The sequence below is a fragment of the Corapipo altera genome, unplaced genomic scaffold (assembly GCF_003945725.1).
Source record: "Corapipo altera isolate COAL_440 unplaced genomic scaffold, ASM394572v1 45, whole genome shotgun sequence".
In the NCBI taxonomy this organism is placed as follows: Eukaryota; Metazoa; Chordata; class Aves; order Passeriformes; family Pipridae; genus Corapipo; species Corapipo altera.
Genome location: NW_020884877.1, coordinates 10,309,418 through 10,335,919, shown reverse-complemented (window position 1 = coordinate 10,335,919; position 26,502 = coordinate 10,309,418). Strand labels below are relative to the sequence as shown.

At 38.0% G+C, this 26,502-nt stretch overlaps 1 long non-coding RNA gene across 2 annotated transcripts in view; it reads left to right on the top strand.

Annotated features, from left to right (window-relative positions):
- LOC113944415 overlaps positions 1-19,522 on the top strand; it is a 28,692-nt gene extending 9,170 nt beyond the window's left edge. The window contains exons 2-4 of one of the 2 annotated variants that reach the window (XR_003526665.1): positions 2,386-2,445; positions 16,002-16,326; positions 19,510-19,522. This is a non-coding gene — a long non-coding RNA (uncharacterized LOC113944415). The remainder of the gene's footprint in view (positions 1-2,385; positions 2,446-16,001; positions 16,327-19,509) is intronic. The other variant, XR_003526667.1, reaches the window with a different exon arrangement.
- The last annotated feature ends 6,980 nt before the right edge of the window (positions 19,523-26,502 follow it).

Sequence of the window (26,502 nt, the reverse complement as noted above, 5' to 3'; positions counted from 1 at the left end):
TACCTTAATGAGGGGCATAAAGAACACAATTGCAATTATAAGAAACTGTGATCTGTTGTGTTGATATGTCTCAGCTATGTTGTCCTTAAATGAAACATCGAAGACCAGTAACACGACGGAACAAACACTGATTTGCTTTGAGTAGGTGCAACTGCTAAAATGGAAGTAAGCCCTACCTACTTAAGTGTGGTTGTCCTGCTAATATGTTTGCAAGTCAACATGGGCCAGGAACCTCTCTATCCACAAATAGCTAGCAACAAATCCATCTGCCCCTAAGGAGCCAGATATCTCCTTTTGTATACAAGAGGTTTCAAACTGACAGCATTGATCAGTATGCCAGTCCAGGGGCACAGGAAACCACCTGATTGCCTGCTCTCAAATTTTCTTGCAGTCGTTGAGACAAAAGAAGATTTAAAGGAAAATTTTGAAAAGTGGCATTGGTTGACAGATATCTCAAAAAGTTTTCAACTCAGAATGCTGAAAAATAGCTTGAATGGAACAGCTTAAGACTTACTTAATAAGATATAGAGGCAAGTAATTGGTAGTTGTACACATACCTATGGGAAAATACCAAGCTGAAATCCTTTTCTGATTCTGTTTGAGGCTTGAGCTTGAATTGTTCTGAACAAATATATACTCTGTCTAATCCATGGAAAATGACCCTGTCTAGCAGGGGTCATTTTAGTTTCAATGACTCAGCATCTTTGGAGCAAAGTGTATCTTTTTCCCCAAGGCTTCATCACAGAATTTTCAGCTGTAATTCTGAGTTTATTGATCACTCTGTAAGTACATCCAGGAAATAATAGCTTTAAAACTTACAAACTTCAGTCCAGTTGTCAAGGAGTAGTTCTTTTTTCCTGAGATACATCAAATCTCTACAAATTTGCATGCTTAAACAGTTGTCTTAGACTAGTACCATTTAATTTCCTTCTTGATTGATTTCAGATGTCAGGAAAGGTCAGGCCTAATCAGTACTTGGATAGGCAAATTCCCAGGAAACATGTCACAGAGTGAGTTGTGGTGAATCCAACATACTGGACTCACACCCCATGGCTACCTCTCAGCAAGGGCTGGTAGGAAGAACTTTCCATTCCAAGATCTTGTCAGCTTTTGGTCTCTACTGCTCCTGCAGCAGTCTTTGTTATCAGTATGATATTACGTTAATCAAAATTTCATTGAGAAATTACAACAGGCCTAATTCTGCCCATGTTGAAATAGTCAAACTGACTTTAGTGGAAGCAGAATGAAATTATAAACCATTATACACCTAACAGTTCTTGCGTAATTTCAGTTTTGTAAATAATATTTGCTTTTTGTCCTGAGTCATTGGGTAGTGTTATATCCCTTTAAATGGCTCTGCTCTTCTACCCTAGAGGTAACTGTGTGATAGATGAAGTTGTCTCCCTGCCATATACAGCGTATGATGTGCTCACATCTTTGCATGAGGAATTCCAGGCTATTGTATCACCATCACTCCTTCTATTGCAGACACAGTGTCCTCTCCAGTCTGCAGCAGCACTATTAGCTCAGTTTCAATTGTGACAGAAGAGAAACACAAACAGAAGCTCAGAGAAAGCAAAGATATAATTATGATTCAGCCTGCCTGAAGAAGTCAGCAGCATTTGCAATATTCTGCTCAATATATTCAGCAGTGAAATTGGTGGACTTTTTTGCTTATTCTCACTTCACCTCTGTGAAGTTGCCTTAAGTACATGCCTCTTTCATATACTTACATTAACACCCACTAATGGCAAATATTGAAGTATGTATCAGGCTGCTGATACATACAATGGATGCTGCTCTAGCCCAGCATTCTGTTCTTGTGTTTTGATGTTATCCAAAATAGGAGTTGGACAAGCAGTTTTCTCACTCTTCCTTTTTTGTCACCCCTCACTATGGTGGTTGTTCTTTGTAAGCCATTTCTTTTCCTTCCTGCCCACTGCACAAACCCAGTATTGTGTAGCATGAAATGAGGAACAAGGGGGGCGCAGACTGCTCCTGTGTGCCCCCTGCCACTCCAATTCTCTTGTTCATTAAAAGCTCCTATTGACTTTAAATCAGTTCCACAGGGCTTTGTGTTGACAGAAATTTGCCCAGAGACAATTTGGCTGAATTTTGTCTCCAGACTTCAAAGAATCTTGCACTTGTACATGTAGTTCAGACAGAATTATTGATAAAGTTGGAGTGGGATTAACAAAAAGTGCTGCTGGGGCCACAGCTGTAAACTCTGAACCTGTGATATGTCATGGAATATTGGGGTTTATATCTGACTTTTACAGCTCCCCAAATGAAACCAAGTCATATATGTATTGTTTGTTTTCAACTTTCTGCCTGTTTTAGGATTTAAAATTTTACACAGTTTTTTGTGTGCATTAATTACTACAGGTACTTCAACCTGAAGATGTTCATCACAGTCAAAAAAGATAAATCCTAGACCTTTAGCATGTAAGAACAAGAATCACCCTTATATTGAATTATCTTTATTTTATTATATATAATAGTGTGTATATTATCTATGTAAACCATTACCGTGTCTTGAAATGCTGATCTTTTTCAAAGCCGAGTTTCCATGCCTGAATTTTAGCTTGTAAATAGCACTGGCCAGATTAGACAGCATTTTATCTAACAGAAGATTTTCAGCATTTGAATCAACAATGAAATCTGAATGACTGGAGTCGGAATGGAGGGAGAGTGGGATTGAAATACCTTAAAGATTTCATTTTAAAATGAAAATTTTAGATGCTTCAGAAATGGTGAGATGGTAGTTGAGCATTCTGAAGCTCTGTTGAGAAGTTCTTAAATGAGATATGTATTCACACCAACCTCCAAACAACATCCCCTGCCAAAAATCCTAAAAATGCCCCTCTAACATATATGTTAATATTAAAACAATACTTCTAACTTCGTGAGATATTCTATAGTTCACACTTAAATTTAAATAGCATAGCTTGTTCAAATGGGGTTGACAGCTCATGGGATAACTCAGTATTTTCAACTTCAGAGGTTACTTGATTTGTCTAGCTGGGCTGGCTACAATCAGCAGCTGGAAAGCCTGATGAAGTGTTATGTCCTTCTTGCTAACCACTGTATCATCCCTTTCCATCTGCTCCAATCCTTCACACCACTGGCACAAACGGGCAACTCCCCCAGGCTCTGTGCTCTCACAAGCAGGGGGGAGATGCTGGGGACAGCCCTCACATGGGCTGTGCAAAGAGTGAGGCTTCAGACCCCTTCTCCTGCAGGGTGAGGGGAGTAGAGAGTAGGGAGCATAATCCAGCCGTCTGTATTTTTAGCCTCTTTAAAAAAGTAGGCTAAAGAATAGGATACCTCTGATTTGTAATCAGGTTAAATGCCAACAACTCTTTATTCTTTTCTCTGAGTGCTTCACACTTCCTGCTAATACACATGTGCCTCTGGCCTAGGATGCACATTTCTAGTCCCCTGAACTACAGTCCCTCAAAGAAAATCTTAAGTCCCCTTTTCCTCAGTATAATGTCATTATCAGAAACTTTGCGTGACTTCTTGTGGGGTATCAAACTATTCTGTCAATATCCTCAACCCTTAGCAAGCTGTGAAAAGGGTTAGTGCCTGATAAGGGATGTTAAGCTCATATGAATTTGCCTCTGAATGATAAAGTGAAAAATACCAGGCTGATTCCCATAGGGTGGCTTTCTACAGTAACTTCTTGAATTAATTTCTCTAAGTAGATACAATATGTGTAATTAAAAGTATGTCTACATGTGTGTGTAGATTATTTGTAACTTTATAAATATATTTTACTTAATTTTAAATATCTGTTTTATATATTATGTATAATGTATGATTAAAAGTGGAATCAGCCACTGGCTTGTGTTGTATCACAGAACTTCCCTTTGCTCTGGGGGGATCCAGTGGTCACAGAATCACAGAATATGCTGAGTTGGAAGGCACCCACAAGGTCACTGAGTCCAACAGTCATAAGGGACTGTTTTGTACTAGGACATTTGTGGACTCACATTATAGGACTCAGACCAAATTCTCAATGATTGAATCCACAGAGGCAATTTTGAGGGTTCTTCTGGTGCTGCTGGCATGTTGTACATCTCCCATTACCCGTTCCCAGGGGGCTGCCAGTGAGCTCTCCAGAGCATGCAAGGGTTCACATTGACTCTGCACATGGGGTGCAACCAGTGCCATTGTCAGCACTTGAGACTGCAAGCAGCACACACACAGGCTCACAGCGCTGAGCACAAGTCCCAGCCACGGGGGATTCCTCAGAAACCTCAAAGGATTGGATCCCCCTGAGTAGCCACTGCCATTCTCTGCTGGTAGAGCACATAGGGGCAAGAGAAAAGATGACTGACATGTCCACCTCACTGAGCTCAGCTATATTTTATACCAGGGCAAGTCTTTTCCAACCTCAGTTTCACGTCAGGGATTACCTTCAGTTTGGGGAGGAGATTGCATCCTTTCCTGTCCTGAGATAGGGCTGGAGAGTATGCAGAGAGATGGGGAAAGCTCCTCTCTGGCTTGTGATCTCCTCTCAAGTGGGAATCTTGCTGGGAAGCCACCCAAGGCAAAGGACACTGCAGCAAGAGTGCACTGCACACAGGCTGACCACCCTTGTTTCACGCCCAGTGAGTCTGGTAGTTTTGAGATAGGACTATCTTCATTCACATGGGAGACACAGTGGAGAACAAGCAGGCTGAGGTCTTCAGCAATAATTTGTGCCTTCTTGTTTGTTTGTTTGAAGACTGGAAAGCACACACATAGTCTTCAGGTGTGAATTCCACCTATGGGAGCCTGGCAGACAAAGACAGTGGGATGGGGAGAATCCCAAACTCACATGTGGCTCTTCTTGGATGCAATATAGTTAAATTCTTCATTTCTTCGCCCTGAGACACATATGGTTTGGCACTCATCTGACACAGCTCTCAGTTTCCCCAAATTAGGAGTGATATCACTGTCGACCACAAACAGTCAATGTTATCAATGCCTGTGAAAGTTGAGTTGCAGGAAAATGAAACCCTCTGTGGTACAGTGAACGGTGTTTTATGGAGATGCTGCTAATTTTATCTTCCCTGTGCAACTTCAGTGTTTGCAGACCGAAGCAGACAGATGACCTAGCAAACAGTTCACAAAAGCCAGTCACTGCAGCACATCAGCAGATTTTCCTTGTGTTTGCCACAACTGCCATGTAAACGCAAGAGCTCCCCAGTTGGAATCTGCCTCTTTTGTCCTGGGGTACTGTATCACTTTGATCCCTCTGTGACCATAATTGATCTTAAGTGGGTCCAAAAGTCACGAAGTCACACAACTTAAAAATTTTAATGCTACCATCCAAGGAGGAAAGTCTCAAACACCTTCCCTCCTACAAAAATAAATTATGAAGCAACCACTATTGCCTGGAGAATAAAGCAAGCTTTGTCTCCAAAAAAAAAATTGATGAAAGGATTTTAAAATATCTCTAGGCAGCCAGTTGAAGTCTGTAATACATCTTCTTGGAAAACAAATTAACATATTCCCTCCCATAAATAATTAAATTCCAAATAAATTCCTATGAAAATAAATTCTCATCAAGGTGAGCAAACAAAATCCAGTCTTAAAGGAGTATAAACTTTGACTCTGAGTGGTGCAGTGAAGGGGAAGAAAGAACCGCATTGTCGTGTTTCGACTGCATAAGACAGCAATCCCACTGGACTTATTTCTCTGGTACTTATTTCTGGGAAATACTGCTCCACTTTAATTTAGTTTCTATTTTATATCTAATTATAAAAAAAGTAAATACTCCTAAAATGATGTTTTAAGAAGGCAGCAAAGAGACACAGTTCTAAAATAATATAGACCATGAAAGCCAAAGCAACTTTTGATAAAAGTCCTGCTACAATGGTTGTTTTTTTCTCTTACTATTATGTTGAAAACAAAATGTACTGCAAGTACATGTTTGGTAAAGTCTGTTTCAAAAAGTAACATGAGATGAAAACCAGTGTTTTTTGTACTTAAACAAATCTTAAAACCTTTTTTTCATGTGCAGGTAGTATGTGGATTATCACACAACTATTGATTGGTTAAGACCAATGGTTTTTACTTTTTGCCATTCAAAGCTTATGGCAAAAAATAATTGCCTCATTACCACATTCTCAGTAATCGGTTTTGTTTATATCATTCAAAGCTCAAACCAGGGCTCTGTCAAAATTAAGTAGACACAAATTCTGCTCTTTGGCTTCTTAATTAATGCAAAGATTTAAATCTACCATTTCATGCTGTCAGTTTGATAAAATGTTTATAGTTTGGCGAAGTAAGTAAGAGGAAAATGAGAGGTTTTTCAACCCCACAAAGGAGTCAAGATAGAATAGTGCTAACAAGGACTAGACATACTTAAATGTGCACATCATGAGGTTCTGCAGCAGTTCCATACAAGCAGCGACCCAGTCCAGCTGGGAATTTGTTGATCTGTGTGATCTAAACCTGTTGTGTCTACCAACTGCAGATACATGCTCTTCTGCTTATGGCAGCTTGGTGCCCATGATATTCAGCAGAGTATAAATTCAGGCTGACAAACAACCCTAAATATCAGTAAAGGAAATTACTCATAAGCTCCCCAGCAACTTCCTCAAACGTGCTGAGCAATCATGTTGATGGCTGCAGCAAGGATCACAATAAGAGGGTGTGTGATATCCACCCAAAGAGTACATGGTGTAAGAGGTATGAGGAGCAGCTCCTTAGCTCACGATCTGCTGTAGCTGGTGTGGTGGGATAAATTCCCTGGCCATCAAGGTTAGAAGTTGCCTGTTCCTTCCCTGAAACCCTGGTAAGAAGGAACACATCAGAGCTGCTAGGCAATTGAAATGGCAGAAAAAGGGTCAAGAGAGTCAAGAGGTTGTGGACAACTTCTGTTGTTGTGCCTTGAGGCCCCTGTGGAATGTAAGTGTAAAATGCGGCCAGAATTTCATGTTAATGTAAAAGACTTAATGGTAGTAGCTGTGTGAAGCTGAGTTAGCTGGATATCTCAGCCACACAGAGGGGTAATGTCTTCCTGGAGAAGAAATAGCTGGTATGAAATATTCACAGTGATTTAGGACAACCCACAGGTTTTTTTCTGTCTTGGTATTTGGCACCTGCCTTGTGCCATAATCTTACCTGATTCTACCTTGTGGCACTGACCTAAAGGATAAGACAAAGAAGCCCTCTCAGCTTCTCTTCTTTCCAGAGCAGAGCACGCATGCCAGTGATCATCTCCCACTCTGCAACTGCACTTTGGAGAGCACAGTGCCACCTTGGAAATGGCTTTTGATTTAATGTAATAAATAAAGTCAACTTGTGTCCTATGATAGCAGAACTTATCTCCAGCCACCACTTGAGGCTTTTTATTTACCTGATTTTTTTTTTTTTATTGTGTTGCTGAATAAGTACAGTGTGTTTCAAGTGTTTCAAGTTGAGATAATTGATACTGGTATTGCAAAGACAAATTGAGTAACTTCCTGCTGAGGGAAAAGGGGTATTTGGAGGTCATAGAAAAAGGAAAGCAAGAATACCTTGGAAGAAATAGGATTTTTAACACTAACTTCAAGAAATGGCTTCTGAGGTGTAAACTGTTCCTATTATTTCAGTGCTGGACATAACTGGCTTTTTTCTCTGGTTTTGGAAAGTTTTGAAAAAATTATGTGAGCTGAATCTTACTGAGGTTGTAGTTGATCTACTAACACTCTTGTTAGCAAACACTGTACTGTGTCTGGAATTTAGCATTCTGAGAGGTCACAGACTCCAGAAATGAATCAATGGATGTAATGGTCTGCAGCTGTCAAACAGCTCTTCTCAGTAGTGCTAATTTTTTGTGGCAGGATTAGTTTACATTACTATTTCATTATAAAGAGTAAGACTGAAATCTTCCCTCTTCAGGGCAGTTGTGGTAAAGTGAAATTACTCATCCACTGAAACTCAAGGAAGATACACAAGGTTCAGTGTGCATTTGAATAAGTTTCTCAATTTTAAGAAAGCAACTCTGGCTTTTGAGTCTGAACATGACTAAAACTGGTTTTGATTCATATTTTTCTCATGTGCTTGAATTTCCTGAACCCATTGTAAGTTGTGCTCAACACTATAATTTTAACGTACAGTAGGTATATCCTTTGTGTTAGACTCTTATGAAGACACATAGGCCAGGAAGATTCAACAGGTATGACCAGTTTTTTACAAGTTGCTAAATGAATGATTTTTCACTCATATAGACTATTTTAGCCACTTTTTGTCATATTGTTTTCGCAAACTTATTCATTATTTAAACCTATTAAACAGATGCTTTCAAATAGCACATTGTGGACCCCAAACCCATAGTCTGTATAGGTTCTTCAATTATTTCCTTAGAAGTCACCTGTCGGAAAACATTCAATGATGTGTATAATGCCTCTGTTTGCTTTCTTCTCCCACATTCTCACTAGAGGGAGGTGTATATTTTGTAGAACTACTTGTTTTGAAAAGATTTATGTTTGATGAAATGTTTTTTCCTTGAGCTTTACAGAGGTATGGGTTGTTTTGTTTTGTTGCTATGTATTTCTTGTGATAGAGACAACAAAACAAATTAAGTGTGTACTTGAAGCAGTAAACAAGAGTTTTATACCCAGGGAAGATAATTTAATTTCCAGGTGAATTCCACATAAATTTTTATTTTAAGCTTTACTTCTTCCACAAGAAGCCAATTTACCAGACATCAGTTTCATCTCAGAATTTTAGTGAGAATGTTTTGAGTTTTAATATGTCAAACTGCAAAGACAGAGACTGAATCTAAGTTAGATTGAAAGTTTATGAGTTGGTTAAGTCTTAAAGACTATTGTCCAGTTGCTGTGGTCCACAAAAATAGCGAAGGAAGGTTCTTGATTTAATTTGAGAATAGTGCAGTTTAAGAAATAATAATATTTTCTTTTATCTCTGTTGATGAGAACTTGAGCATATGCTGTGAAATTCAACCTGAAGCAGACCTTCTGTTGATATTTATACAAGTCTTATGGAAATTCTTACAGTTTCAAGGAGAAGGACATGGCTGATTCCTGTGATGTTTGGGGAAACTTTTGAACCTTTTTCATCCAGTTCTAATTCTGAGCCTGCTAAGGTTCCATTGCTAAGTATTTGCTACCTCCACAAATACCAAAGTCTGCAAAAAGGGTCAGCATCTCTTCCCTGCCTCCCACACATTAGTCACCCCTCGTTAGGTCCTAGAGTGCTTAGAGTGGCCAGCTGGCTATGGACATGTAGTTTTTACTCCACAGCTTATGGGTTTCTTTGAGCCAAAAGGGATAGGTAGGAAAGAAAGGAGTGAGAAAAAGGTAAAATATGCAAATAAACATATTTTATCCTAAATTGTCTTAAATATGTAATGCAGATTGTCTTGGTTTTCTAGTTTTGCAACTCCAGACCCAAAGAGGAAAACAGACTTTCTTTTGACCTTTGCAGTAATGCCTTGAGTGTCTTTACTGCAGACCATCCCCACTCAAGTGCCTCCATTAGGAAAAAACACACAAAAGCAACCTCTATAGGAGACGAACTTGTAAGGCCTTATGCCTTCCTACCTCTGTTGCAACAAATACAAAAGGCTTTAACTGTCACATGTGTTCATACAGAGAAAAAACATTGCTAAATGTGCACACAACCCTAAAACACTTCTCACCACAAACCACAAACACCTTCTTCAATACTAAATAAAAAAGGAGATTTAATACATTATCTCTCCACTTCCCAGATCAGCTTTTCCTTTTCCAACGTCTTTGTGCTCAGCTTCAAGTTTTCAATGGAGCATAAACTCCAAGTACTGTAAGGACCCACTAAAGACACTGCCCAGCTACTGTCCAACCCAGTCATGGAGATGCTGCAATTAATGATGACATTCCTATTTCTGGCTGTAAATTCATGAGTAGACTTGTTCTGTGATCAAGCTGACATACAATCAAAGGTCTATGAAAAGTCACTTTCTGAAGACACTTGTGAAGAACCAAGCACAGGGGACAAGTTTCACCCTCTCAGCTTTCAGACCAGCACTAAAGGTTATGCTACAACAGTTCTGCTTTGCTGGGTTATTCAAATCTGTACAAGGGTGGCTTGTTTCAACTAGCTGTGAGACAGTTTGGGGGTTTATAAGCCACTTTGTGTGAGAAGTATGCTAATAATGCAAAGATTTTAGTAATTTTAACCAGTTTCATTTTTGAGATGTGACCTCATAATCCATTTAAACAAGGGTTAGTAAAGTCCAGCTTAATGACACTAGCTCAAAATTAACAGGACAATGTCTGTCTAATGAAGATATAGGACTAATTCATTTTTTCTGTAGGAGGTGTGGGGGTTAGTTTAAAAAATACATACATAATTTTTGGATGAAAACATTGGGTTTTCTAATGAACATTTTGAGTTTTATTATAAATGACATGGCTTGGTTTACATGTCCATGTGAAGAAGAAAGAAAAATTCTGCCTATCTGAAAATTGATGTTTCACCAACATTTCAATTCCAATTGTTGCAGCTGAATTTTTTGTTGCTGAAACAAATCAACCGCAGCTAGGGAAGTTGCTAACATACTTTCATATGGTAGTAGAGAAAAAGTTTAACTTTCCTCCTGAGCTAGGAAATTCCCATATCAACATCCACCAAGAATCACTTCTAGACAAGGGTTCTCCCTCTCTGTAAGAAGCCATCCACCACTACTGTGTACCAACATACCACAATATCCACTCACCATAGATGGCAGGCACAGTGCCTGGCTCTCACATTTTTCTACTGTAGACTAGCTTTCATTAATCAACTGAAAAAGGCAAGGGAGCAGTTAGTCAAAAAAGAAGCTCTGCCTTACAGCTGTGACAGTCTGCCATGACACATCTATCGTGTTCAAGCCTCGGGTCACAATTTCTTTCCCTCCATCTGGTATAAATATTTAGTACTTTTGATGTCACTGTTTCAAATAAATTGACTTAGACTATTTGAATATTCAGGTATTCCTTGCCTCTGATGTATTTTGAAGGAAATAGTATATCTCAACCCTTTATCAACCTGTTGGTTTGTAATGACAACTATTTATTGATACTTTTTTGTGGTGACTGGAACAATGGCAGCCTTAAACACCAATTCAAGTATTTAATGCAAATTATAATATCCCTGTCATTCTCAGCACCAGAAGAGTTTACTGAAGGTTCCACTTCCCTGTTGATGAAAATGAGAATGGTTTTACAATTTTCTTTCTCTGGAAAAATCTGATCACCTCACCAAAAAGTGCTGTTGCTCTGAGAATTTGCCTCTATAAGGTTTTCTGATTTACAGTAGGTTTTCAAGTTTGCTTGTCCTTGTGATTTTAGCGATTACCTTCAGGCTCTTAAGAAAAAGTTCCTGTAGTGTCAGTGAACATGAGAGTGTCAAAGAAACTATTTGTCGGTAAAAGAGGAAACATTTCACTTGAGCATTAATGTTGTAAGAATCTGCTTGTTTTTTCCACAGCGTTGCTGAGGTAACCTCTGAAAATAATTGATAGTAGTATCCACTACTAGTGGCATCCACTGTCGCAACACCATTTTAGAGTCTTTCCAGTCAAGGTTTATAACTGCTTAATGGATTTGCTTCCAAAATTATTCAGGAAGGAAGAGGGATAAACATAAACTTTCTCAATGTGATTTTATTTCCATGTTGAAAACATCCATTCAGAAACATGAAAGTAAGCCCTGATCATGTGGCACAACAGTTGTGAAGCTCAGTTGAGCTTCTTACAGAGAAATTTTAAGGTCAAGGATTTCATCTGCAAAAAAGTTCTGTTCTTGAAGCCCCACTTTATTGCACTAAGCATTGCACTTCTTTCATTGTCCCAGCTAGTTACGTTAATTCTGTTCCTGCTCTGCTTCCCCAGCACTGCTTGTAATCTACCACCTGCAGAGGCTGTTAGGAAGAGCCTGTTTACTTGCTCATGCTGTGACTCACTACTCTTCAAAGGAAAAAAAAAAAGTCTTCTGTACCAGTAGTCTATCACTGGAGCCAAGATGAGAAGGAAAAACCTCCTTCTGAAATCTTTAGGAATGACACTAGTAATAGAAAGACCCATGTTCCCCCAAAGAGATGAAGTTGTAATGCTTTGAGGAAGGAGGATTTAAATAAAAGGAAAACTAACAAGCAGGCATGAAGATGGGTTAAAAGAAATAGACAACACAGAGAATTATTACCCTCTAATGTAACATTCACAATAAAATTTTTCTTTCTTTTCTTCTAAAGCATAATGTGCTTTTGCAGACCACTACAGAGGTAGTAAAAATACATTCCTACAGAAACAATTATTACAAGCAAAGAAAACAAGAGGAACCAGAGACCTTTCAGAAATGAAACTGCCCAGAATGAATTCCAGCACAAACTAGATCTCATGAAGAATAGAAAGCAGTAGTTATATATTACACTTGTTTTTTTAAACAAATATCTACTATCCAGCAGCCATTTTAAAATAAAAAAGGTCAGAGCTGGGAATAAAAATTCAAAAAGTGACATAAGTCAAGTGTGTTCCTCATTATAAATCTCAGTGAAAGGGGAAGCTGAAAATACATGATGTCGTGGTAAGGAGGCAACCCATGCACCTCTCCCACACTCAGTGTTTTACAGTAAGAATGACAAGCAGTAGAAATTCAATACTGCATTTTATGATATAACTGAAAGGAAGAGCAAACACAAGAGGAAGGAAAGATAGTTTATAGTAACATTATTCTAAGGGAGCAGGACAAAATTCTGCCTTTTGATTTTGATTTTCTGTCAACATCAGACTTAAAATGCAGACTTGTACTGTTCTGTCTTCATTCCGGCTTTTGATTCAGGTTTCATTGAGACAGAATTTGGCCCACCCAAGCAAAGAACAGAAGTGAAAATGAGGTTCCCTATGTTTGTAAATTGGTATTACAAATTCTTCCTGCTGCCTGAATGAAGCTATTCTCCATGCTGCATGGAAGTCACTCTGCAGTCTTGACCCAGGCAAAACTTCTGTTGGTTTTAATTGTAATTTCCTGGCTGTGGGTTGCAGTTCTTAAGAGTTTTTTAATGTGTATTCTTTTCCTTAGCAGGATGTGAAACACAGCTGGATAAAAAAAAATAAGCAGTTTTGAAAGTATCATTTGTTTTCATGCTTGAAAGGGCAGCTTCAGCTGTAGTATTATTATGCCTGTATATGCAAGTATAATCAACGTTTCTTCTGGTGACTTAATATTATACTGCCTTTTTAAATGTTTTTTAAAACGGTTGATGAAATCATCTTAATTAGATTATTTGCTTTAACATCTGCTGCTGTTGTCATTTAATTTTCAGTGTTTTCATTTGGTGGAAAGATTTTTCTTTTCCATCCTGCAAAACAACAAAATATCTGTATGCACATATGTAACCATAGAGTGTATACATGTATTTTTAGTACACTCTGTTCCTTCAGCTGTGCTTGGGTAACCTGGTAAGCTTCATTGCCTTGTGTTTGCATGATCATGATGAACAGCATGGGGGGACTTTTGTAATGTGATAAAAGAGCTGTGAAATCTCACATTTGCTTGCAGAAATAGGAAAAATGTGTGTCTTGCCATGACCAAAGAGTTTTTTGTAGGCTACAAAAGTTCTTTAAAATAAACACTAAGAAGGAATGGGACCACAGTCTCCTGTTAGTGTAGGGAGAATTAAGGTAAGCTTTCAGTAGATCAATATTTAGAGGTTTAGAACTGCTTCCTGTTATTCTCCTGGCTTATTTTCAACCCTTTTCAGACTCAGACAGCTGCTGAGATGCTACCTTTGTGTGATACTTTAGATTTTAACGAGGAGCTTCTCACAGTCCAGCTGTATTCATCGGAAACAAGTCTAGGAGCTGAATACCAGAGAAACAGATAAGCTGGAAGACTGTTCTGTAGTCTCAGGAAAAGCTGACCACTTTCTTCTGAGGGTAAACAACAAATCTATGAACAAATCTATTATGTATATGTTCTAATGAGGTTCTGGATCTCACTTTCTGTATAGTAAGAGGTGTTTGCTTCACTCCTCACCCCAGGATTCTGAGTCAATAAATAAATTTAAAATATATCATCTTAATGTATCCTGACTTCTAGAGACTGTATAGAGGCCAAAAAAAAAACCCCACATGCTAGCATATGAATTATTCCATGTCATTTTTTAGAAAACTCTAGATGGCACCTCCTTGTGTAAAGGAATTTTGGGTTTACTTTTTTTACAGTTAGAATCTGCAGAGTATAAACTGACCACACTGGAAACTCTACTCTTCGAGTGGGTTCCTTTCAAATGCTAAACTGGATAATACACTAGATAATACACGGAGCCCCTGTTAGGTGTGAGTGGTAATGCTTTCATGGCCAAAAGTTCCACACTGATTTCACAGGTATCAGAGCCTGACTAGTGATAAACTAGTTACTGTCTTCCATACTTATGGAGCTGCACTGGAAGACTAGTTAAACTTAGACAGAAAGAAAATGAAAAGAAATCAACTGAATTCCAAACAGTTTGAAAGCAAATCATCCAAATCCCTAACAAAATCTTTTAACACATTTGACTGAGATCTGAGTTATTACATAAATGGAAACTGCTGCTTCTCAGACACTGCTGCCATTTTCAAGTGAATGGGGCAGTTCACTTTAGCTGCAGTCTCCTGTTCAAGCCTTGTACCCAACATCATCTTCTGTGCTGCTGGGCACAGGGGCAGCTGTTCCCACCATCTGACCAGTTGTATGTGCAGGAGAGACTCACGGAGAAGATAGCAGCACATCTTCAGAGGCACAAGTGCCTACTGAGAACTTTCTAGGGACAAATATTTGTGGACTTCAGTTGTGCACTTGAGTCATAACTGGAGTGGCAGAGGGACAGAAGTCAAATTTCTATTTTTGATTAAAGATACTTCAGTTCTTTGCAGCTGACACTGATTTAGAGAGAATTAGTCAATATACTTGAGAGCAGAGATGCATTCAGAGGGGCCCAGAGAGACTAAAGGGCCAAAAGTAGTCTTGTGAAGTTCAAGGACAATGCCAAGTACTGCACTAGAGAAGTATGAAATTCTTGCAATCATAAGGACTGGGAACTGCCTGGTGAGGGTAGACCTCTGTGGAAAAGGCCCTGTGAACGGCAACTTCTGTTTGTAACATGTGCTTTAAGTACTGAAGAATAAAATTCAGCCCTTAGGAAAAATGCCTGATCAGGAATATAGTGCAATCATTTCACTTAATAGCAATCATGGCACACTATATAAATAAAAGAGAACTACATGGTCCTTCCTCTACTATTTCAATAAAACAAGATAAGTTTTCCCTTTTGGAATAATTCAGATTTTCTAAAAGGAACATTATGTATTACCTGCTTGTCATTCACACTGTTGCACCAGCAAATCTAGAAAACATTTCAGCTATGAATGTCATCCCTTCCCTCTTCAATTTAACTTCGAGGTAGTTCACTACCTGTTTCCATCTTCTCTGCATATAATAGCTACTTGTAACAATTAGTAAGTAGGTGCTAACCAAAACAAGCTTACAAATCAAAGACACTGGGTTTGTTACCTTCTCCACCGGCATGCATATTAGAGTGATAGATGGGGTTTTGGGTGGAGTTCAGTTTGGTTTGTTATTGCCTATGGATCACACAGCTTCTAAATGAGCACCAATTTTGTGACACTAACTTCCACAGAAGACCTGAGTTTAAAGCGTTTGATGTAGACATTGCCATCTTATCATATGGAAGAGCTTGCTCTGTCACTGTCTTACTTAAGAGCAGTGTGGGGACTTAGTACTTTTCAAGACTTGGAACATTTTCATGTTTCTAAGTATGGATTTAAGAAATTTGTCCCTGCTGAGGTCAGTGCCTCTCTCAGTGCTGCTTAGTGCTGGTAAACTAAATAGAGCAGATCAGTCTATGCAAGCAGAAGTGCCCGGAGATGCTGGACCAAAAGATTGACAAAATTCACATTTTTTTCACCATTTGTGCCTACTTTTTAAAACTCGCTCAGTTTTCCCAGGACCTCAAAACAACACCCTTTCTCTCTCGCGGAGAACAATGAGGGCCTGAATATCCACTCACAGAACTGTCACAGGTTTCAATCTTCTTTACTGACCAGACATCAACATTGCAATCTCCACTGCCACCCAGCATCTGAGAAAACTTTGCCCTAAAAGTCCAACTTGGAATTCAGTAGAGAAGAAAAATGAGAAAACATGTTTTGCTGTGCATAACCCACATCTCAGTGGTAAAAAAAGCAGAGGCAGGTGCCTATCCCGTGGAAATAAGTACAGAGGGAGAGGTGGAAGAGAAGAAGTACAGCAAAGAAACTCTATGCAGCACACAGAGCTCTGCACTTCATTCCCTTTTGTACTACAGGTACCTACATCCTACCCTTCCGCAGAGCTGCAGAGCTGTGCGATGTGGTTTAGGGTGGGGTTGGTTTGTGGTTTGTTTTTTTGCGTTTGATTTTGTTTGTTTGTTTTTGTGAGGGGCAGTTAGCAAACTGGATAGATGCTGAAATCTGATTCTTTTTTGTGAAGGACTAGTTCAAATTATCAAAATATTGAAAATATTGCATTATTACTGCAGCATTTTACAGATGAGAAATAAAGTTGAGGCTTCAAGAAAAGTTTGTTTTCTTCTGTCTTGGTTTGTCAAACTGACCATAAATGCGACTCCAAGACTAACCTGAGGATCTGAGGATTTCAGGTGGTGATTGCTAGATTTCCAACCTTGAAACTACAGTGAATCTTTAATAGAAGAAAAGGTAATCATCACTTCAGTGGAGATGAGGTCTTGTGAGAAAATGAGAAAGGTCTGTGGAGTTTAAGTAGGCTGTGAGATAGTAACAGCAAATTACTTTAACCAAAGTATCTAAGGATATTTTACATTTCAGATTAACATTCTTAATGTGGCAGTTACATGTATGCTTCTTTATCAGTACACAGTGTTTTGAGTTGTACTTTCTGCACAGGGTAAAATTACATCTGTAATGAACAGTTCCATTCCTTTATAAATGTGTGACTGATTTCTGTAACACTTCCCACTCAGTTTATGTGCAGCCTCTGTACAGGTATAGTATAATTTATTTTCACCATCCTTTTTAAGTGAGTGTCATCTCACTGATAGGGGTTCCTTCACGCTCTTTCATATAGACACTTTCTTGGTCCTTTGAGCTGCCACTGAATTGTGTTACATCACATGCATCTTAAACTACCAGTAAGCCACAAGAACAATGAATTAATGAGTCCCTAACATTAGACACAAAGAAAAGGTTATCTGGCTTTACATATTCCTTTCTGTCAAAATCACAATGCTGTGCCGGTAAAGCAAACTGATTCTGATACAACATGGATCTAAATGCACTTTGTTTGCTGGCATTTTTATTTATTATTTTAGACATTTTTCTATCTGGGCTTCTTTTCTAGCCCAAAGACATCTCAAGTTAACTTTAAAGATAAGTAAAATATATAGCACACAAAGCCAATAGCAGTCTTTCAAGCAGTAAAATCTTTGTATCATGGATTATAGTGATTTTCTTAGACAACATTTTGACACATAAGTGTTAGGACCAGTAGTTTGTCATGGTGGCTTTAAGGTGGCGTGCTAATCGTTTGCTTTGTTCTGCTGTTTCCAGTCTTCATCATATCATCTCTCTCTAAATAATCTGAATTTCTTCCTGTTCTGCTTATGTGAGCTGAAAAAGATCTAAATTGTAATTCAAGTTTTAAGGATTAGAAGTCAAAACAGAAAAGCTTGCTTCTAACATGAAGGTAAAGGAAAGGTCAGCAGAGCAGTCAGAAGGATGACTAATATGGTTTGACAATTAAAGTAGTCATAGGGAGAGGAAGACCATTACAACCACAATTTAAAGAGAAGAATTAGTAGGAGGTGGGAGTCAAATATGACTTCGGACAATAAGAGAGTGGCTGTCTGGGAGGCAATGCCTTCTTATTTTTTAGTGACAGCAATGGACTGAGAAGTCACTCAGAAGCCTGAAGAAAGCAGCAAGCACTTATTGGAACAGACAGTCTGACTCTGCTTTTCTGAAATGTCACTCCGTACTCAGTAGGAGAAAAGTAAAAGTAACAGACTGCTGCGACTGTCACAAAGTAAGAAGGCCTTAATCTGAGAATAATAAAAACTACAGATGTAGATAGACTTTGAACTAGACCCAAAAGATGTCATCTGTAAGACTTCTGAAGATGAAATCTACGGATCATGATGCAAAAGGGAACACAAGGAAAGTATTGGTATTACTTGTTGCACAATCTCTAGTGGCTGAAGATAATGAGAAAATTCTTGGGGAAATGTGATGGATAATCTTTTGCCAATGAAACAAGACTGAAACCCCTTGTTTTCCTGAATATTTCAACGTTTATTGATGGTGCTCTCACATTTGACAGCTTGCTACTGGTGGGTGGGTAACAGTCCAGGTTTCATCTGTGTGATATAAACTCTGTACTTTAAAATAACCACAGACTTGTCAGCACTATGTACCATCTACCCCCTGACTCCATGCAGTAGTCTTCTATTTTCAACAAACTGTAGGTCTTCCTTTTTAAAACCTTTTAGGAAAGACAAGAGAAATTCAGTAGCTAGGTAGAGATCTTGACTTGCCCAAGGCAGTAGAAAGGTCAGGTAGTGTTTCTGTTACTTCAGAAATGAGACAGTCATCTGCCTATGGTCTAACCATACTTCCTGTTAGGTGGCTGATAAGAGCCTGCTGTAAAGGCTTTCGTATCTAAAATGGGTTACAAATCTTGCAAGTGGTCAGCAGCCCAACTCATAAAACTCGAATGGTGATGATCAGATCAATCAAATGTTCAGTCACATGTGGGACAAACTGGTATGTGGGATTATCCATGCGTAGGATTATCCCTACATGTGTTTGGTACTATAAAGAAAAAATAGATTTACGGTGGTAGGCTAGTATAGGAAACGTGCATTCTCATAGTGAATCTGATACTGCCTTGCAATATAGGTACTGCAAACACCATGTTACTGATTCTGCTGATGCCTGACTATGCAGGGTCACACACTCAGCTCACGAAGCTTGAAAAGGCCTGTGAATGAGTTTTTATCAACTACTAAGATTATATTTAACTAATTCATTAAACTATCTAATACCTTGAATACCATAGGATTACAGTGTAAATGTTCTACATTAATACGTTTGAATTGTTAATTACAAAATGAAGGAGAAATCAATACAATATGTGATAATGCATCAACAAATGTAATCTAGTACTAGAGGGCTTATTGGCAATTGCAAATGAAATATCACTACTGCAGCATATTTTTAGCTTAATGCTTTACTTCTGTGGTAAAAATGTTATATTTGAAATCTTAAATAAACATACAAAACATTCAAGAGATTCTTAGGAAGCAACTTTTGGCCTGAAAGCACTTTTCCAGTGTCAGTAACACAATCCTAGTACTTAGGGCACAAATTCAGCCAATCAAAACTAGCTGGAACAAACATTGTAACTTCTATTAATTTCTTTCTCTTTTTTTACATCTGAATGTGATTGATACATCTCTGACCACTGGCTGAAGAACCTTGGTTCAAAAGATAAGTCAACTGAGAAAAAAATCTCATGCAAAAAAGAAATCCAAAGAAATTATTTTTTTCTCACAAAAAAACCCTACATTTATAAACTTAGTTCAAAACATTCATCTATAACTGAATGGAGGTTGTGCTAAAAAAGATCTTCACATATCAGTGCAATGTCACCAAGATTCCCCTGACATTTTACATGGAATTTGTCAATCTCTTTCAGCTATACTGGGAAAGTCTTCTCAAAATGAGAAGTTTATCAAGTGGGAGAAGCACAGAAACACCCTTAGTTACTCCCATGAGACATTTGGCTGATTAGTCTGATTAATTCATACTCCAACCAAACATGTGGTTAGAGTCCTTTACTGTGGGTTTTGCAGGTTGGTATTTGCAGTTAGTATCAACAGAAGGCAAAATGGACTGTTTCTCTGGACTGAAAACACTGCTGTTTTGCAGGGAAATATGTTGCTGCTTCTTTCTAACTCATCTCACATATTTAACACATTTATACGTGGGTAATAGAGACAGATGAAAGTCTGTGTAACTGATAGGATTGTGTTATTGTGGCTGCTGACAGATAAAGAGAAAAGCTCAGTGCTGTGAAAGTTTTTCATGCTGGTGCCCACTTTCCACAGCAATAGCTGTAGGACAAGAAATTAGCTGCGTAATAGGATGATGTCTCTGATCCGATCGGGAGAGGTACCTCAAAAAATCTGAGCAATTTTGTAATAATTCAGAACCATTGTCCCCAAGAGATTGTGAGGCAATGCATGTGAAAAGTTCACACTATAACCTAGAGATGTAGAAAAGGAGGATAAACATTTTGTAAATAAGTGGTTTACCAAGAATAGGTGAAATAAAAGTATTCTTTCACTTGCTAGAGGAAACGATGAAAAGAGCAGGGATAAGACAGTAAAGGAGAAAACTGAAAAAGTTTGTGAGAACCAATGATATGGTAAAAGTAAAGCTTCTACAGGGAGCAAGCAAAGTAAATAAATAAGGGACAGAGAGGGAATTCAAGACAGAAGGCATGTCTTTTCAAAGATTTTGCCTTGACTTTTTAAAAAAAGTAGGGAAAATTACAAAATGAGAGATGATGCAGAACCTGCTATGGTAGCAGTGGCTGAAAGGCCTCTTACCACATTCTGACTGTCCTTAGGAAAGAGAAGGAGCTTTCAGACTGCAAATCATGAGTTTGTGACAAATATTTCAGCACATCTGCATCATGCATTTTTGGAATAAAATGTAAACAATGAAATACACTCTTTGCCATGTATTTTAATGTGATTTTCAATTCCTCTGACAGAAATTTCTGAATATCTATAGTCAATAGACAATCAAAACATTCAGCCTTTTGAAACAACTTTTTGAAAACAAAGCATTCAGCCTCTCAAACTAAGTAAGCAACATTAACTACTAATATTCTGCTAATTCGTTGTTTTGAAAAATATCCAGTGGACCATATGCCCATGACAACACTGACTGCTGTGTTAACTCTACACTGAAAACCAAAATAATCTGTAGTTCCATGTTATTGATCATTTTCTGATCAAGGGGTTAATGAGGTCCCTGCCATTGACACATTGTTGTGCCCATCTGCCAGCTCTGTTTATTCACTTGTTTGTGAATTCTGTCATCTAAAGCACAACTGAAAAATTATCAGGTCATAGCAAGTCATTTCCTTAATCAGCATTTGAAAAGCAGCTCTTTGTAAACTTAGTCCAGAGCAGTCACATGGTCTCTGTTTGGGAAATGGGAACTTGCCGTGCTGAAGGTTTTGCAATGTGAGAACGCAGGCTGGTATTCCAGACGAGGCTGAGACTCTGCCTTTCAGTTCCTGTGGTTAGTGTATGCAGCGGGAGGTCTACATTCAGGTCTCAGATCCCACATAGACTTTATAGATTTATTACAAAGCATTTATTTGTTTAGTTGGATTTCTTGCTGAGCAAGTGTTTGGTAATTATGGGATTGTAGGTACTGCATGATGTAAATCATTCACAATTTTAAAAGATCATAGTATACATTTATCAATTTCTGTGGTGGTGATCTGCAGACCCAGCAGCATCACAATACATGTTTCAACAACAAGCTAAGCTTGTGGCAGTAAACACAACTATCATTTGCTAAAACAGAAGATAGTTATTGTGGTCTCTAGATTAAGAGAAAATACTGTCTAGAGGAGGGGAGCCTAAATTCCAGGATCTTTGTCTCCACACACTTCACTTAAGCAAACCTTCAATCATCCTCCCTCAAATAAAAAAACCCATTACATTTGCTGGTAACTACAATAAACAACTTGGCTTAAGTACTTTTTTCCTTCTTTCTTGACAGAGAGTCTCAACATGAAGAATGGCAAATCATCTCAAATCGTACTTAGTCTTTAGAAATTACTTACAACAAGTCAATGCCCCCGACAATAAAAGAAAGCATTTAATGTGGCAGACCATGATGTAAGGAAGCAATAAAAGGGAAACGCAGCTTGAACTGTCATATTGCCGAGTAACTCACATCTCCCTGCTGAAGGCAGCAAAGTTGCAGTTACCGAATGGCTGATCTCTTCTACTGTTTTTTAATCAGATGTTGGCATTATCTGCCACTAATTGCTTTTTCATTTCCACTTGTAATTATTCCATTGCATGTTTGTGGTGAGAAGCTGAAAATGAAGCAGATCACCAAGAAAGAATTAATTGTTAATGAATAATCATCAGTAGGAAGCCAATTTCATTATCTTCAAAGAGGTAGCTAGAGATTAACTACTGACTGGGGTTCTCCTACGTTCAGTGCATGACTGTAAAGTAATCACAAATAATCACACCCTCCAACTTCATCAATTAGTTTCTATTATGTGAATTGATACCCATTTTTGGTTTTGTTGTTTAATGTTAATGGTAGTATTCAAGCTGGGGAGTGCTAATTGGAAGGTGTTGTATTCAGTAGTCTTAGGCCCTAATTATTAGAGCTTCTTTTTCATTAGCATATGATTCTAGAAGGGATATATGGTGGTAGTTGCTAAATTCACCTTGTTATAAATGCATTAACTTTATCAATAAATTTTAGACTGTCACTTAAAATAGAATGATACATACAAAGCTACTTTGCCAGTAATGCACAGCAGTAGGTCAGTTTATAAAACGTGTCATCATTAACTGTTTTTTGAGAAATTCTCCTTAAATCAAGACGTCAAAAACAAAGGTTGCTTGGGATTTAAGCGATCGGTATAATAGAATGAAGGTCTGAAAGAAATCAACTAGACTAAAAAAACTGTTAAATACTAAGCAGAAGTTTAAAAAAAACCATATTTACCTTTTCGTTATTTCATAGATTGATGTCCAGTGATAACTGTTGACTATCAGCCTTCCATTCTTCTTTGCTACTGATTTTAATTCAGTCCTCTGTGATACCAACAGCAACTGCAAAGGATAGCTCTCCTAATGTTTTTAGATGAATTCTGTATTACACTTGTATAATTTTAATGGAAAAAGAATAAAATAAATAATGCCAGCTGTGGGATAGATTCAGCCTCTCTGTACTGTTGCCCTCAATGAAGCCTCCAATCTTCTCCATGTGTGGATATCTGATAGCAGTGTAAATACTGCCTGTATTTTTTCCAGCTTTGTGCCTCTGCATGTGAAACTCCCTGAACTTTGACCAAGAGAACAGTTGTCACCTGTTAGTTCTCTTCTATTTGAACTGATTTAAGACAAGCCAGCTTTTAGACACAACTTTATTATTCCCTGGAGCAGGGTACATGAGACAACCCCAACAACTGTGTCTGAAGAAATAAATAAATTTTGTTCATGATCCTCCTCAGCATCCACATTAAAAGTTTAACTGGGAAAGATGATAATATATCAGTGTTCTGGAAACACAAAGGAATACCACCAAGGAAGAGGAGCTCTTTATGAACTTCAGGTTTTCTGCAAGAAGAAATAATGGAACTTTACAGCAACCTTTCACACTCCTAACACACTGCATCTCAGAGACTATACCAGGCACAGTCAGTCATAAACTGCTTCTAAAAACTGTTATAATAAACACAGAAGTTTGACCTTTGCTGAGAAATAAAACTTGGCCTATCCAATTTGACCAGCAATTCTGGAAACTGGGAAGTTCCATTCTTACATACAGGTGATAGTCACATCAAACCACCTCTCAAAATATTGCAGAGCTGTTACATTTATCTGCTGTCAATCATATAACTAATCTGTACCACCTCTGTTAAGTACCAATATATTTCTTTCTCTTTGAAGACTGCATTCAATGTGCTGTGATAGAGCTGGGATCACTGCAGTTACTTTCAGCCAAAATAGTCAAAAGCAGCAAAGGCAATATTCTCTTTAAGGCAAGATATTTTTCCCAGCTATCATGACAATGTGTGACGTGCTTATGTCACTGTTGCCACAAAATATTCTTCAAATTGTGCATATTTGCATCCAGAGTGGGGTGACTTCTGTTATATTTCTTTTTTTGGCACAGAATCTGATGATCTATTAAATAAATATTAATCCCTTGTTGCCTTCAAAGCTGTCTCTGCCATATTAGGATTTTAAATATCTTCATTAATTGCTTAACTACCTTTTCCTCTATTCCCCATGGGCTCCTTTGATACTAGTGGCTCTAATGTGTTACCATGTGATTCATGGCTTCACTCTGCTGTAACACAGAACATGTTTTTAGCCAATTTTGTGTTACAGACGCCTTTGACAAAATGAAAATTCAACATTTTCAGAGTCCAAAGATAAGCAGGCCTAGAGTCATTAGAGTACTACATTTTTAAAAGGATAGAAAGCATTTATGTCTCAGTTCATGTTTGTGGAAAATGTTTGTAATCAAAATCATTGGTAAATAAATCCTTCAATATTACTTTATCTAGACACATGCCCCAGAAGAACAGACATGAAATGTGAAAAAGTGTAACGCCAACCAGGAAAAAACAGCTGTACTTTGTGATAGTCCTAGAAAGATGACTTCTGAAATGTAACAGAAGAAACTTTCAGTAACACAATTTTGGCAGCTGCAAACACAGTCACAAGAAGCAAAAATGTAGTGTTCATGTATTGATGCCTTCATATTTTGATGCAAAGGTCTGATGCATTCTCCATTCATGTATCCTCCAAAACTGAATTTCCCCACCTCTTCCAATCGCTGGTACAGACTAAGTCATACAAATTTTCCCATAGGATACTTCATGTTGAAATGGCCACAATATTTTATAATCAGAGGTTGCATTACTTATTTTGTCATTGTCTCTTCTGTTTAATCATCTTCTTTAGGGTGAACAAAAGACCTTATGAAGCATCTCCTGGCTCCTCTAATTAGAGCTTGGGGTTCAATGATCAGAATACTGATCTAATTATCTATACATATTCTATTGTAATTGGGCAGGACAAATTTATCTTCAAGAATATCTTAGAATATTTTTTTGCTGTCACTTATTCTGTGGTATTTTAGTCATGCTACAGACTGAGGAAAGTGCTTGATTTTTCTCTAAAAAGCACTTGATTTTTCTCTAGGCAGCAAAAGATGAGTAAGTGTTCATCTGTTATTTGGCCTTCTGTGAACTTCCGAGCTTTGCTCTCTGGCCTTTCATGCATTAAAGAAGGCCTTCCAATTTGTATTGCTGCTGGCTAGCTATGACACTTAGCCTGATGTATCATAGACACACATAATACTGTAAGTTTGGGGGTTCCTCATGTTTAGTCTAAATTTAAGCTTATATGACAGCACGAACTATAATTCATTTGTACTAAGAAAAGTGTTTTGAAAAAGCAGCATACTGACAGGGAAATAGTGGCAATGCCATCTTTTTTTACAAAGATACATAGTAAAAGGGTCTTCAGGGTCCACTGATTTTATTGTCTGCAGTGAGGAAGTGCTGATCACAGGATAAAGAATGCAGAGTTAGGTCCAGAATCCAATGCTGGCTATAACTTTTGGTAAAAGTAACTGCATCTTGAAAGCTCAAGGAGCAGAGCATAAAGTTGCCTGCCTCACAGGTTTATTTTTTGTAAGTGACATTTAACAGTCACCCAGAAAAATGCATTAATATCCATTTTATTACTAGAAATAAATTAACTTATTAGTATAGATCACAAAGCACTGTAGACCTTATGTCCTTTTTCCAAGAAGTGAAATTAAGTGGAGTGCTTGAACAATGAGCCTCCAAAAACATCTTCTAGAAGACCCTGTAAATTTGTAACTTGACTCAATTTTCAGGCAAATTGTAGCTGAATCCTTCATGTATTATGTATTAGAAGGAAGGAAACTTTTCAAACCTGGTGCATGAGTAGAAAAGGGATCTGTAGTCTGCCTATAGAATTTAATGATAAAAAACCCTTATTAGACAAACAACTTGAAAAGAAATTGTGGAGCTGTAAAGCATCTTTACTGTTACTGCCAAACACAGGAAAAGTGCTTCCTTAAAACATTGAAGAAAGGAAAATAAGGCTTCCATAGAAGTAATTCAGGTTTCTAACAGCAGGGAAAATGTTTCCCCCATCTCTCCCTATAAAGAGAAATTTAAATCACTGTCACTATTTCATCTCATTTTGTCTTTAGCTATAATACAAGCATTTGAACTATTAAATCCATACGCAATTAGATACCTCTTGCATCATATAAACCATCATGGGTCATCTTCTAAACACCCGGTTACCTTAGCTTTAAGGAGAATATTAGACATTGAAAGTCAAGCAAGCGGTTCATGGTTCGTGTGGACATTACAAAAACCAGTACCAACCAGTAAGGTATTTCTGATCAAGTATCAAGTATCAAGACTCTATGATCTCTGCTTTCCTTAGTTGGCTTATTCACACAACAATCAAAATGTCACTAGAACAAACACAGAGACTTTTTAATTTTATTCAAGCACACTCCAGCTCTTAGATTGACACAATGGACTGTGACAGCCCTTTCAGAGGCATTCCAGTCCATCATGTCCTGTGTGGTTGTTGTTCATGCACACAAATCTCTGCACTAAAACTCTTTATGAA